The sequence below is a fragment of the Octodon degus genome, unplaced genomic scaffold, assembly GCF_000260255.1.
Source record: "Octodon degus isolate 3935 unplaced genomic scaffold, OctDeg1.0 scaffold00061, whole genome shotgun sequence".
NCBI lineage: Eukaryota > Metazoa > Chordata > Mammalia > Rodentia > Octodontidae > Octodon > Octodon degus.
Window position 1 is genome coordinate 12,073,701 of NW_004524637.1, and position 13,521 is coordinate 12,087,221.

Sequence of the window (13,521 nt, forward strand, 5' to 3'; positions counted from 1 at the left end):
AACTTTCTACAAATTGGGCATAATTTTATTGATGCCATTTGTTGCTTATAGATTTAATATTTATTTAGATTTATTCATGTTTACTATTTTTATTCACAATTCTTTCTTATTTACCATAACTTAAAGATGATTTTCTTTATTATGAATTATAGGCTTCAGGGCATTTTTAGTGACTCTCTCTTCATGAAAACTCATTTTATCAGAAAGTGTTTTTATTTTGCTATCATTTGTGGAAACGAATTTCATGAGAGTGTGAAATTGTAGAAGTTAACAATCACGCCACTGTCATTTCTGTATAGATGCTTAAAATGTCTTTGGCAGTTCCCACTGATGGGTCTTAATATTGATTTCAGTTATTTAAAAACACATACTGAGCACCTATTCTGTGTTGGACACTATCTGAGGAATTTGGGACAAATAAGGGAATTAAAAACAAAGTAGCTTTCAAGGATTTTATATCTTGTGAACCCGGGAGAAGACATAAGATGCAGCATCATGTTAGATAAATACTATGGAGGATGAAACATTGTGCTAGAAGATATCAGGTGGGTGGGGGGGGGAAAGAAGATATCAGGTGCCTGAGAGAACATGTCAGGTTGTAATAGATAACAAAGCAATCTGAATGTTCACTAAGGAGGATGATGAGGTAAGACAGGAATCACGTGGAGGAGATGGCAGCCCTCAAGGGGTTAAATTTATCCTAAGCTAAAGTAACTCATAGCCTCCAATTCACCTTAGAAATAGACAATACGGAGGCAGAATCACATTGTGCAACCCTGCCTGGAATGCTTTAGAGATAAGGGTATATCTGGGCCAAGTCAACTCTATATGACCTTGCCTAGCTTGCCCCAATCCTTCACTCCTTCTCCAGCCTTAAGACATCACAAACATGAAAGAGAAAAGAGAAAAAGCAGAACTAATTAAAGGAAGTAGAGTTAAACCATATGTTATCATCAATCCCATGGCTGGGCCATAACCTGCCATGGTGATATCCCGTGAAGTCCTACACCAGCCACCATGGTATTCCATTGAGGTTGCCCTGGAAACCAGGAAAGGCATATAAGCCAAAACAGAACAAAGAATGGGGACATCTAGATATAAATGATAACAAGGACTCAAGTGAGGGATAATATAGCTTGAACTGTGTGGGTAGTGGGGGTTGTGCTAAGGTGTGCTCAGACTCTAAATCTGTTTTAAAGATGGGGCCAATAGTGTTTCTACTGGATTAGACATGGAGTGCAAAAAGATAGGATTGAGGAGCTGTGGAATAAATGAGAAGGGTGGAATAGTATTTGTCTCCACTGGACTTCACTGGATTTCTTTAACAGAGAGTTGATTGTAAAACACTTCCAGTAGCTCCTTGGGCTTTATCTTACTTCCCCTTCCTGTAGCTCCAACAGAAGGTATCTTACAACTCTCTATCTCTTCTCATATCTGTTTTGTGGTGGTTGATGTTGTGTCAACTTGAGATGTCTGAAGTTTGGCTGGATTGCCTGGCAATTCCATGGGCCCAGGGGCATGAGGGGCCCCACCATGGGCAGGGAAGGCCCTCCCTAGAGTGAGTCAGCATTTAAAGGGTATATAAAGGGGCTGAGGAAGGCTTCTGCGGGCCCCAGTTTCTTGGAGGTGTTGAGATCTTTGCAGAGCCACTTACTTGGAGGAGCTCTATCAGTGCAGTTGCACCACTTCAGAGGTGCTCGGATCTTTGTAGTCAGCACGGTGGGTGCAGTGAGTGGAGTGAGTGTGGAAGGATGAGAGAGGCTTGATAGGTGCTGCAGCTGCTGCTTCTCCTCTGCTCTTCATTGTTTTCTGCTGCCACGAACTGCTGCCATCTCCTTGGAGCCAGCAGAGTATGGACTGAAACCTTCACTAACTGTGAGCTAAATAAACCTTTCCTTCCTTCATTTTGGATCTTGGGTATTTTGTCCCAGCAATGAGTAAAAGTAACTGAGACACGTTTGCTTATATTTTGGTCCTTTTTTATTCTGGATCTCATTATACATATATTGCTCAGATTCAACATCTACTTTGTTAATTTTTCTTCATTGATATCTATCTCATTGTGTTAATCCATACATGGAGATTGAACTTTATTTTGAAACTTTGGTTTCACTACTTAAGGCAAAGACCCAGGGTCTTCCTCATCTTTTCAATTCTCAGGGATTGTTGTCTCATGTGCTTATCTTTAAGTTTTCTGTTGCTGGTCTAAGCAGGAGGGCAAAGTTGGTCTCTGTCACTAGGCTTAGCATAGAAGCAGAACTGATCTCAAAGATGACATTTAATCTACCCTTTAAGTTCATTTTGTTTCTTTTTTGTAGACACCTGTTTTTGTTTCGCAAACAAATCTGGCAATCACTTTGTTTTTAAATGCAGAGTTTATTTGATTCATTTTTTCTCTGAGTACTACTGATGTATTCTGATGATGCTTTTGCTTGTAGTGTTCCACATTGTTCTTCCTAAATTTTTCCTTTTAGTTTCTTGAGTCGATTTGCCATTCATTTTATTTTTTTTCTCTGTTAATTGAAATATCAACATTTCCATTCCATTGACCATTACCTCACGCTTATCTTCTCAATGTTCAAGCATAATCTGCCATTCACTTCTCTGCTATTTTGTAAAATGACAAATTGCAATTATTTTTTCTATTGAGACAAAGTTTCTCCTCATCTTCTCCTACTATAAGTGTTCTGTTTTCCCCTACTCTTAACTCATGTTAGATGAGATTTTTAGAATATCTTAATTTCTAGATTAACACATTTAATTTCTTTTTTAAAAAAATGTACTTGGTACAAGATCTCACTACACAGCTCAGACTCATATTGATCCTTCTGTTTTTAGCCTCCCCAGCATTGGGATTATAGGTGTGTGCTACCATGTCTGGTCTCAGTGGCCAGCTCAATGTGCCCAGGGTGGGGCCTGTGTGACATGTGATATCAGGGATTGAACCCCAGTCCTGGTGCTTATCTAAGCAGGTGCTTAGTTCCCTGAGTATCTCCCTGGCCCCTGTAGACCATTATTATACTCTCCATTTAATTCATTTCCAGAAAGTATTGTTTTAGGTGCATCTTTTATATTTAAATAATATTAATATGTTGTCATTATTTAACATAATATATGCAACATATAATATCTTTCTTACCTTTAAACACTTTCTCAAAGCATAAGAATGAATCCATTTAGACTCATCTATATTCTACATTATATTCTTCTTCCTGGGTTCCCATTTTAAGGTCTCTGTTTTGCATATTTCAATTTGAAAGTCTTTTCAAAGTATTTTTTTTTCAGTTGAGATATGTGATCTGCTCTCCAAGTTCCTGCATATGCACAAGTATCTGATGAATCATTTTTGGGTTAGGTAAATAAATTTGGGCCACAGTATTTTTTTTATTAATTTCCTCTTCTATTAATTTTGAACTCATTTTACTACTGGGGCCTCATAAGCAACACTAGTTACAGGAAACATGGGCAGTTCAGAGTCTAGAACTGATTTTACATCATTTCCCCAGTACCAGTGATGCATAGAAAGGTTTTTTAAAATGTATTTAGTACAGGGTTTATAGGGTCTCACTACACAGGTCAGACTCCTAGTGATCTTCCTGTTTTCAGCCTCCCAAGTTGGGATTCCCTGTGTCTGCCTAAGCATGCACTTTAATCCGTTGAGCTATCTGGCTGACCCTAATGTGTAAAAGTCTGCTTTTACTGTTCAGATAGTTCTTCTAACTAATTTACTATTTTGTTCAAAGATTTGACTTTTCTTGACCCTAGTAGTTTAAAAATTATACCAGAATATGCCTCAGTGTGTGTCTTTTTCCACCTTTCTGTATGAATTCATGGTCAATTTAATCTGCAGGATCGAGAATTTTTCATCTTAGATCATTATTTTTCCATTATTCATATAATTTTTTTAATCTTCTGTGTGTGTTTTTTTGTCCAAGGGAAGCTTATGTGATTTTCGTATCATAATATATACTCTGATTCTGTCCTCCAACTCTCTACAGTGTCTTTTTCCTGTATTCTCTCAGTAGCTGCCTCAAAAAGCCCTCCAGCCACAGACATTCATATCCTGATCTGGAATACATTACTTTGCAGGTACAATTAAGCTAAGGATTTTCAGAGGGGGGAGAGTAGCTTGCGTCACTCAGTGGGCTGAGGTAACTCCGAAGGTCCTTCTCTCTCTCTCTCTCTCTCTCTCTCTCTCTCTCTCTCTCTCTCTCTCTTTTAGAACAACTCAGCAAAATAAAATTCCAGCTTATTGTTGGACAACATTGTTTCACACATACATCAAACAGACCAAAAAATAAAGAAATAAACAGTAACTTCATAGACAAAAAAAAAAAGAAAAAAGGAAACCTTTTATCTTTGGCCTTTTTTAATCATCTCATACAAACCAACTACTTATAGTACAGCTAAGTACTCACACAAAAAAAGTTACTGGAATTCTCTGAATAAAATTTTGTTGTTTGTTTGTTGTTTGCTTTTGCTTTTTTTCTTTACAAGTTTTTTTTTCCTCCTTTGAGATTATAATGAACATGGTTGCCCCACAAGTAGAGTCGGAAGTAGGACAAAGGATGCTCGGAAGGCTGATTTGGTCATCTGCAATCATCAAAACTGGCTGACCCCTAACAATATGTACAAAAACATAAAATGTAAATTAAAAAATACAAACAAATTTTCCTTTTTAACGTACGTTTAAGAAAAAAAGCAAGGCCTTGGAAGTTTTGATTCTTTTTCCTCCCTGTTGCAAATTCGCGTGTGGTTTTGTTGGGGCGGTGGTGGACAGTGGTGTCTGCTGGTGGCGCTGCCCGGCGGGTGGACGCCGCTCCACTCAAAGGTGACCACGTGTAGATTCTGAGATGGGAAGTGGAGGATGAATAGGTCACAGTGGTCTTTTTTTAGTTAACTTTTCCTTTCTTTGCTGTCTAGTCATCCTCGTCGGTCTTCTGCTTCTTGGTATCCACATCATTGTCCTCGTCGTCCCCAGCTGCCTGCTTGCCCTTAGCTGCCTCTGCCGCCTCATCCTCGTCTCCATCCTCTTCCTTACCATCAGCTTCTTCGAAGGTCCTTTTCGAGAACTTTCCTTCGTTAGAAGGAACGCAGGGTATCAGTCAGGAAGGAAAATTCTGAGCTGCGGGCTTGGAAGATAAAGGGGCCACGAACCGAGGGACACAGGTGACCTCTGCAGGTTGCAAAGGGTAAAGCAACGTGGTCCCCTTGACGGCTCAAGGAGACCTGTAGCCCTTAGACTCAGTCTATGCTTTGGATCTGCAGAGCTTTAGGATACTGCATTTGTTCAGCATTAGGTTAGATGCCTTTCATGACCCATGAATCACATTTTGTATTTTTAAATATGATTTGAGCTATTTCTCGAATGGTCGCCTGCTCAGGCTTCCACCTCTGTTGTCGAGGACGCTAAACTGTCCTTCACTTCCATTCACACCTTTGGTTAAAAAATTGTTTTTGTTTTTAGTTCCAGAAAGTCCTGGGTGTGTCTTTGCATTCCATTTACTGTGCTTCAGGGTGTTTTATTCCTATTGTTGTGTGATTCCTTTGTCTCGGAGCATTTCTTCCTGCCTGGCAGTTCTCTTTCTATTTACTGAGCCCTAGGGGATTCTGTCTAGTGTTTCACTCTCAGTCCCCTGTGAGCCTCATGGGGTGTGGAAAGTGGGGCTGTCCCTACTCCTTGTCCCAGCTCACAGAAGCAGGTAGATCATCAGAGTCCCAGCAGAGATACCCAGAGGAGAAAGCCTTCCTGCTTCGATCCCCATATGTTCCCAAGCTCCAAGGAGGGAGGACCAGTCCTCTCCTTCTGATCTTTCTCCTCAGGGCATCCTCTTTGGGGACAGTATCTCCAGATGTGCACTAAAGGCTGTTGTTGGCCTTTCTGCTTGGGGTCTGTCAGCAGTTCTGCTTCGATTCTCCTTGGGACTTTCTGCGAGCTTGCGCAGCCTCCAGAACTTGCCCATAGTCATGTCATTTCTCTCCCAAAGGTTGGATGACCATGTTGACCCAGATTTGGTTGCCTGTTGGCACCAGTGGGTATGGGTTCTACAGGGGAAAAAAGATGAGTTGTAGCAATTGAGAAGAAGCATGTTCCTTTTGTGTTGTTCTTTGTGGATTCCCAGGGTCCATGATTTTTTGTAAAGCTTTTATGTAACTTTTGTCATGTACCACATTTCCCCTATTAGTTTAAATTATCATAAGCACAAATCCTAAGTATTTTCAACAGTCATTTAGAATTTAATAATCTTATTTATTATTATAAGAGATTCTTTACTGGTAGCTTCCCTGGGGAGCCTAGTACATTCTCAGGTATTCTGGAAATCTGGGAATTCATTTTTCTTTCTCGTTGCAGCACCTTGAGTTATTCTTTCTGACTCTGTAGCCTTGAGATTGCTTCACCCTTGTTCTCACCATGATTGGTCGGGAGGACAAAAATGTCTCTATGCTTCATTTTACATCCTTGATAGGTTCTTGGCCGAACTTAAGTATACAGTATCATTTTTCCTTGTAGTCCATCCTTTTTTAAAACTCAGATTCCTGGTGATGGTTGTTGCTAATCGTCGTTGTCGTTTTTTCTGATGTTTGGAAATTGTCTTAATTTACATTCTCCTGGTGATACTACGATCCATCTATCCTGCGTGCGTTGGAGATGCTGTCAGTCCTAGGTTAGATTCCCACGCTTCGTGTGATTACCGTGTTTTGGGAAATTTTTAATATTTACATGTATCTTCAGTGGCCAAAATATGGTGCCTTGGTTCCTGTTGTATTCTGCCAATTCCTTGTTTTGCCATGGGGTGGTCATTTTAGTGATTTCAGGTGAAATTTATGTGTTTGAAGTGCCTACTGCATGTTAGGAATGAGTCCAGTGACAGATTATTTTCCCATAGTAAGACTCGGCCTATTACGTCATTTACCTCAAAGGCTTTACCTTCTTTCTATTTCCCAGGGTTTAAGAACAGAATGTTTTAGACCATCTCATTTTACATGATTCAGAGAGACTGAATGATATTTTTCATGACTACATAGTGAATTGAAAACAAAAAAACAAAAAAACAAAAAACCAACTTTAATCCAAATATTTCTAGCTCTAACTTCACATAATTTCTGCTTCACCCAACAGTAGCTTTTCATACTAAAGGGCTCATAGCTGCTTTCAACAGCAGTTTTGTTTGGTCTGTTGCAGATTTCGTCTTGTTTTTATTTTATCCTGCACTCCTCTTGTTTCGTATATGCTCTGTCCCTTCTTATCTCTTGGGGGATAGATTTTATCCCCTCTCTAAAATCTTTTTGCAGGCAGTCTATTTCAGGTTATGTTTTTCTTGAGCTCCCACAGGTTTGTTCTACTTTAGTGTAGACAAAACAGTACTGGAAAAGTTTTTAAATGATTTAGATTCTTTTTCTCTGTTTGCTTTTACTATCTTGAATATTATCCATGGAATCTTATTCTGTGTTTCTGTTGAAAAATGAGCTTTATATTAGCTATTTCCTAGTCATATAAGTTCATTTAAAACAGGAACTGAGGAATAGCTATGTGATACTTGTTTACCTATTGATTTAATTTGGAGTAATCGCATCTCTAAAAAATGACAATTCCTTATGCATATATTAACAGTCTAATGTTTTTGAGAAGGCTGACGGGCCTTCAAAACAGAATTCTAATAAATTATTTCTATTATTCTTACATTTCGAATTCTACATTGTAAAAGAGCTTGTAATAATGAATGTTGACTTATTTTGTAAACTAGATTATTCTCAGTGGTTGTTCTCAAGTTGACATGAATAAAAAAACAGTACTTGCAAATATTCATTTATCTGACATCTCTTCAAAAATGGATATAGGAGGACTCAGAATATAGCTCAGCGGCACAAAATGGATATAGGCCTATTTTATTAAATTCCCTGTTTCATAATAGCCATAGAAATATCTTATGTGTTCATTTGAACAACTTTGTTTTTGAAGTGTTTAGCTTGGAGGATTGAATATTCTCCATACAGTGAGTAATGAGAAACGAAATTGATGGCCTTGCCTTATGCCATGTAGGTGATTATTATTATGAAAATAAACTCCAGATATAAAAATTCACTTCATGCTTGGGGCGTGGCTCTGTGGTGAAGCACTTGCCTACTGTGTGTAGAACCCTGGGTTTGCTTCCCAGCAAAATACGTGCACACAGTCGCTGCCATCACCATCACCACCACCATCACCAACCAGACCAAATATATAAGGAAACTAAATATGTAAAGACAGAGAAACATTTGTCTATTTCTTCCAAACCCAGATTGGTTTATATGGTATTTTTGGTCTCTTACTTTTGTCATCAGAACATTCTGACTAAAAATAGTTCAAAATCACACCTTTATTTGTTTTATTTCTAATATGTCAGATTTCCTTCATTGATGGATAAAGAGATTAAGTCTGAGGGATGTGTGTTTTTCAACAAGGTAATTCCTTTTTTTCTTTTTTTCCTTTGAGACAGGGCCTCCTTATATAGTGCAGGCTGAACTGGAACTCACTGTGATGCCCAGGCTGGCCTCAGACTCATAGCAATCCTCCTGCCTCAGCCTCCCAGGTCAACAAGGTAATTCTAAATTTATCAAGTAATTTCTCATTATGCTTGTACCTTCAAATAACATTCCAGTAAGTCATTTAAATAAACTTTTAACTAAGTTTGGTGTTTAGAGTACTCTGTTCTTCCTGGCAAGAACACAGATCAGCAGTGAAAAATAGACTCACTAACTCTTCTAAAGTATATTGACTGCTACGTGCATGAAACAGGTGACCTAAAAATGTCAGCTAGTTGGGCAGGTGCGACAGGAATCTTCAGCAGATCAGTTAAAACATATGATAAGAAGTAAAGGTGAAGTATAGAAGCAGGTAAAGAGAGCTGAGTGGTAAGGAGTGACATATCTCACAGTGAGAATGAAGTGATTGCTAAATGATTTGTTGGTTACTTTTATTGCTGAGACAAAATACCTGATGCCCAGAATCAAGGAAGGCAAAGTTTACTTGGCTTAGTCTGTGGAGGTTTCAGTCCATAATCATTTGGCTCCAAGGCAGGGTGGCATGGAAGAGGGGCAACAGTTCATGGTGGAGGAAAACAGCACAGAGCAAAGGGAGGAGCCACAGCTCCAGTGGCTTGGAGGCTTCTTTCCCTTCCTTATATTGTATTCAGGCTATCGGCCCCAGGGCAGGTGTAGCACTCACACCCATAATCCCAGCATGGGACCATGAATCAATCACAAGCTGTAGAAGCCACCCCATGATTACATGAGGGCTTCAGGGGACAGCTGGACACAAACCACAGCAAGTGGTCATTAACAACGTTGTGTGGTATGGGCTGCTTCTCTTTTGACCTCAGTGGCACTTGCCTGTGAGTCACTGCCCGAGGCTCAGTAAATGGGCCTTGTAGACTTCAGTGTGCACCACATCTAGTAAATCTAGCATCTGTGTTATGAGGAAAACTCTTGTACTTACTGAGTTAGTGTGGACCGTTTAGAAGGCCTGGGATGATTATATGGAATTGAAGAATTCTTTATTTTTATGTGGAATTCTTTTTTAAAAATTAATTTTATTGAGAAACAAATAGCAATGAGACAGTTTCAAAACCAATTAATAGGACAGTTTCAATAATGGATACATTACATATTATTGTCTTTGTAGTGGTTATTCATAAGCAAAAATGCAGACATGATATCCTGTCCAAACACTATTAGTGCAAATCTTTATTCTCATTGAATTAAGAGAAAGTAGCTGTATATCTATCCTAACTATGTTGTATATATAGATACAAAATGGTCCTTCATTTGTATCTACCTTTTTTGTTTAGTTTTGTCAGAGATGGGTATTCCATTGCCATTTAAATATTGTAGGTGTGTGAATTCAGGAGAATAATCCAATATAGTCCAGTAGTCCATAATAGTAGTGGGTTGTCTGTAGGACTGACAATGTCAGAAGTTGTTGACTTGAGCCTTTTAACAGCTCAGCATATTAATATGGCTTTATTTTTTGTACCTCATTTAGAAAGTCTTAAATATGATATTAATTGGGAAACTTTCCCCCAAGAAAAATTTAAAAAACTGAAGAGTACCTGCCCCATAAAAATAGGTTTCCTTACACAGAATTCTAGTTTGGGGAGCTTCGCTGACTATGCCTGTTCTTTAATGGTGTAGGTTATTGTGTATCATTTTTGGTGGATAAACAGAGGTGGGGAAATTAAAATTTGTGAATAGAAAATGGAAGAAAAGGAAATGGTAGAAAGGAAGAAATAGTCCTGTAACAAAATCTTGGGGAGAGGAAGGACACCGTGGTGCTAGAACTGAAGATTTCTCAGCACTGTGGGGTGTTTGCAGGGAGCTGGGTGTCCACAGCACAATGTGTGTGGGCAGATGGAGAAGACGTGTCAAAAATAATTCTTTTTTTTTTTTTTTTTCGGAACTGGGGATTGAACTCCGGCCCTTGTGCTTGCCAGGGAAGCACTTATTCCACTGAGCCATCTCCCTGGCCCCCAAAATAATTCCTAAAATATTCTGAAAATCTGAAAAATACTCTAATCACCTGAAAAAAGACCTGTTTTTTTCCTCATATTACCTACGTTTGACCATTGGGACAAAACCACCACATCCCTAAAGATGTCAGTAAATTAAAATTTCAGTAAAGGTAGTAAAATTCCATAGGCTCTTTAAGCTTATGACTACTTTTCTCTTGCTTTTAATTTTCTCTTATAGAACAGGATTTAGTTAGCTGTTTTTAAGTTTTAACTATATGCTCATTTCAGTGTAATAGAATTTCTGATGATTTACTCTAGAAATCCTTCCTCTTTGTGGTCAGTGATAGGTTTTCGACCGTGTTGCAGCAGAGAAATAGGCAGAAGGTAAAAAACGAAAGGGGCTTTATAATGAAGGGAAAGGGGCTTCCTTATTTTGGAGGACACGGAGAGAATTTGGGTAGATAAGGAATTCTCTGGATTGGACCAAAGGGAGGCTGAGGCTTTTATAGCCTTTTGCCAGGCATGGGGTTTAAGGGGGATGTTTAGATAGACCTGAGGAGCTGACTGGGGCCTTCCCTGAGGTGGCGGGAAAGGTGAAAGGAGACTGCACCCTGGGCTGAGTTAGAGAAGAAGTGGGGAGGTGGTCTCTGGGAAGATAAGCTGTTGTTTTAAGGGCTTCAGCCATTAGATGACCACCATAATGATTCAGTGATTCATACCAGGGCCAGAACCTATCAGTCAGTATGTAGGTTATTCCACATTTCAGCATCTTGGATGCCGAATTTGAGTACAAGAGAAGTGAGTCTACCAGAGAGGCATCAACTAGTTAGGACTTCTCTCTCAGTTACTTTCCTCTTGTTAGTGAAATAAAATGCCTTATACCCAGACTTAAGGGTGGAAAGGTTTATTTAACCTTATTTAACAGTTTGTGGAGGTTTCAGTCCATAATCAGCTGCTCCAAGGCAGAGTGGCCCATGGTGGACGGCATTGGTTTATGATGGTAGAACACAGGACAGCAGCAAGAGCAAAAGGAAAGGAGCTGCTGTGGCGGTGGCAGTGCTGAGCCAGTCTCCCTTCCTTATACTGCACTCAGGCTCTCCACCCCAGTGCAGGCGTAATACCCACACCCGTAATCCCAGCATTGGATCATGAATTAATCACGAACTCTAGAAGCTTGCCCCATGACTACGTGAGGCTTTGTGGGGGACAGCTAGACACAAACCATAACAGCTTCCAAATTTGTACTTCAGACCAGACCACAAACCCCCAACATCCCTGAGAATGCATTTCACCTACAAAAAGAATCATGAACTATAGGATTCAGGTGTCTCCTAGATAGCTGGATGCCACATATAAAACACTCAGGACCATAGGATGATATTCTTGGAGAAAGTCATTCTCCTTACTAATATCTACACTATGAAAACTAAAACAGCATCTGTGCTGTTTTTGGGATTGGAGGAGGGACTTGATTCTTTCTGCTTAAATCTTCTGGCTCTGGCCTGGATTACCCACCATAGCAGGACATTTTCCAGGGAGAGCCCTCCTCGTGGGCCTTGTCTCCCATTGGTGGGAGAAAAGCCCAAATTTTACTTCAAGGTAAGAAGTACCTTCATTGTCACCAATGAATTAGAAAGCCATGGATGGCTTTGCTCCTGTCTGTGTCCCTCACTGTCCCATTTCATGTTTGGGCCAATTAACCTGCTTCCTTTCCTTAAGAGTGTCACATTTACTCAGCGTCACAGTTATGCAGGAAGAAGAGCCAGCTGGGCATTGTCAGTTAAAGCCATAAACCCAGATGTGCTGCCGCAGGGCACCTGGCTCCCACACCCCTTAGATGTGCTTCGTTTCTGGCAATGCTAGAGTAGCACTCATCAGAACCGAAGCACCAGAGGGGGGCACTGCTCAGTGCTCATTGCTTCACAGGCTAATGGTGTAGCTGAGGGGATCAGTGGCTTCGCAGGTGGAGAGCGGACTGGACAACTGAAATAAATGAACATGTGTTCAGTCCCTGGCAGGTCCTCAGTAAGTGTTCATTCTCATTAAAATCTTCAGTGTGTGAACTGGTCCAGCCCCCAAGACCTCAGAAATAACATCAGCATATAATAAAGTGTTTTGCCTGAATAGCAACTTAAGTATAGGGTCTAAGCTGAACAGTTATCAAGCCCTTGTCTTTGGGGTTTTGTTTAAGGGGTTCTTATTTCCTATTATTGCCCCTGCCTTATCCTGGTCTAATCTCAAGTTAGATCACAAATGTTTGTTATAAACTTCCAGTGAAGCCCTGGGCCCAGGATTGCCTCTAATGTCTGTTAGTCATGGGCTAGGCTCTAGCTTTTCAGAACTCATTTCTTGTTGTCTGCAGCCTAGCAAAATGGAAGTTTATGACAGGAAAAACTGTAGGAAGCCCAGTGTCTGGAGGGGAGGACCATCAGGCTCTTTCATGGCTTTAAGGTCAATGATGTCACCTAAATTAATTATTGCCCTTTTGAGATCCTTGCTCCAGGCCTCTTTTTTGCATCAGCAGTGGGAAAGTATCAGGGTCCTTAAAGATCCTTTGAAGCATCCTATCTTTCCATGGAAGGGTGTTAAAAGCGGTTTTCTTTGCCTCTTTTACTCTGGACATTTGCTAGTGGCCACTGATCAGGGCAAACCCTACATACACTTATCTTAGCAGTGTAGGGGACCTTGCAGAATGTCATCACAGAGACCAGGGGACACACACACCCCCAAGTGGCTTCCCTTTTTTGCCATTATGAAATGAAAGCTCCTGTGCATAACAATTATACAAACAATAAATTCTGGTATGTATGTATGTATGCATGCATGCATGTGTGGGTAAGTCTACACTGGGCAGGAAGCCACAATATCTCTTCACTTAATGTCTCATTGAAAGAAAGAAGGTTAAAGTTCAACAATGGATGACAGGAATTGGATTTTCTTGAATTCACTTCCAGCATCAGTCTAACACCTTACACTTCTTCTCTCTCTCTCTCTCTCTCTCTCTCTCTCTCTCTCTCTCTCTCTCTCTCTCTCT

General features: G+C 40.1%; 1 long non-coding RNA gene across 1 annotated transcript in view; it reads left to right on the forward strand.

Moving 5' to 3' along the window:
• The first annotated feature begins 5,974 nt into the window (after window positions 1-5,974).
• Window positions 5,975-13,521, forward strand: part of LOC111817550 — a 16,711-nt gene continuing 9,164 nt past the window's right edge. Inside the window, exons 1-3 of the long non-coding RNA XR_002821719.1 lie at window positions 5,975-5,987; window positions 7,757-7,758; window positions 8,993-9,001. This is a non-coding gene — a long non-coding RNA (uncharacterized LOC111817550). The remainder of the gene's footprint in view (window positions 5,988-7,756; window positions 7,759-8,992; window positions 9,002-13,521) is intronic.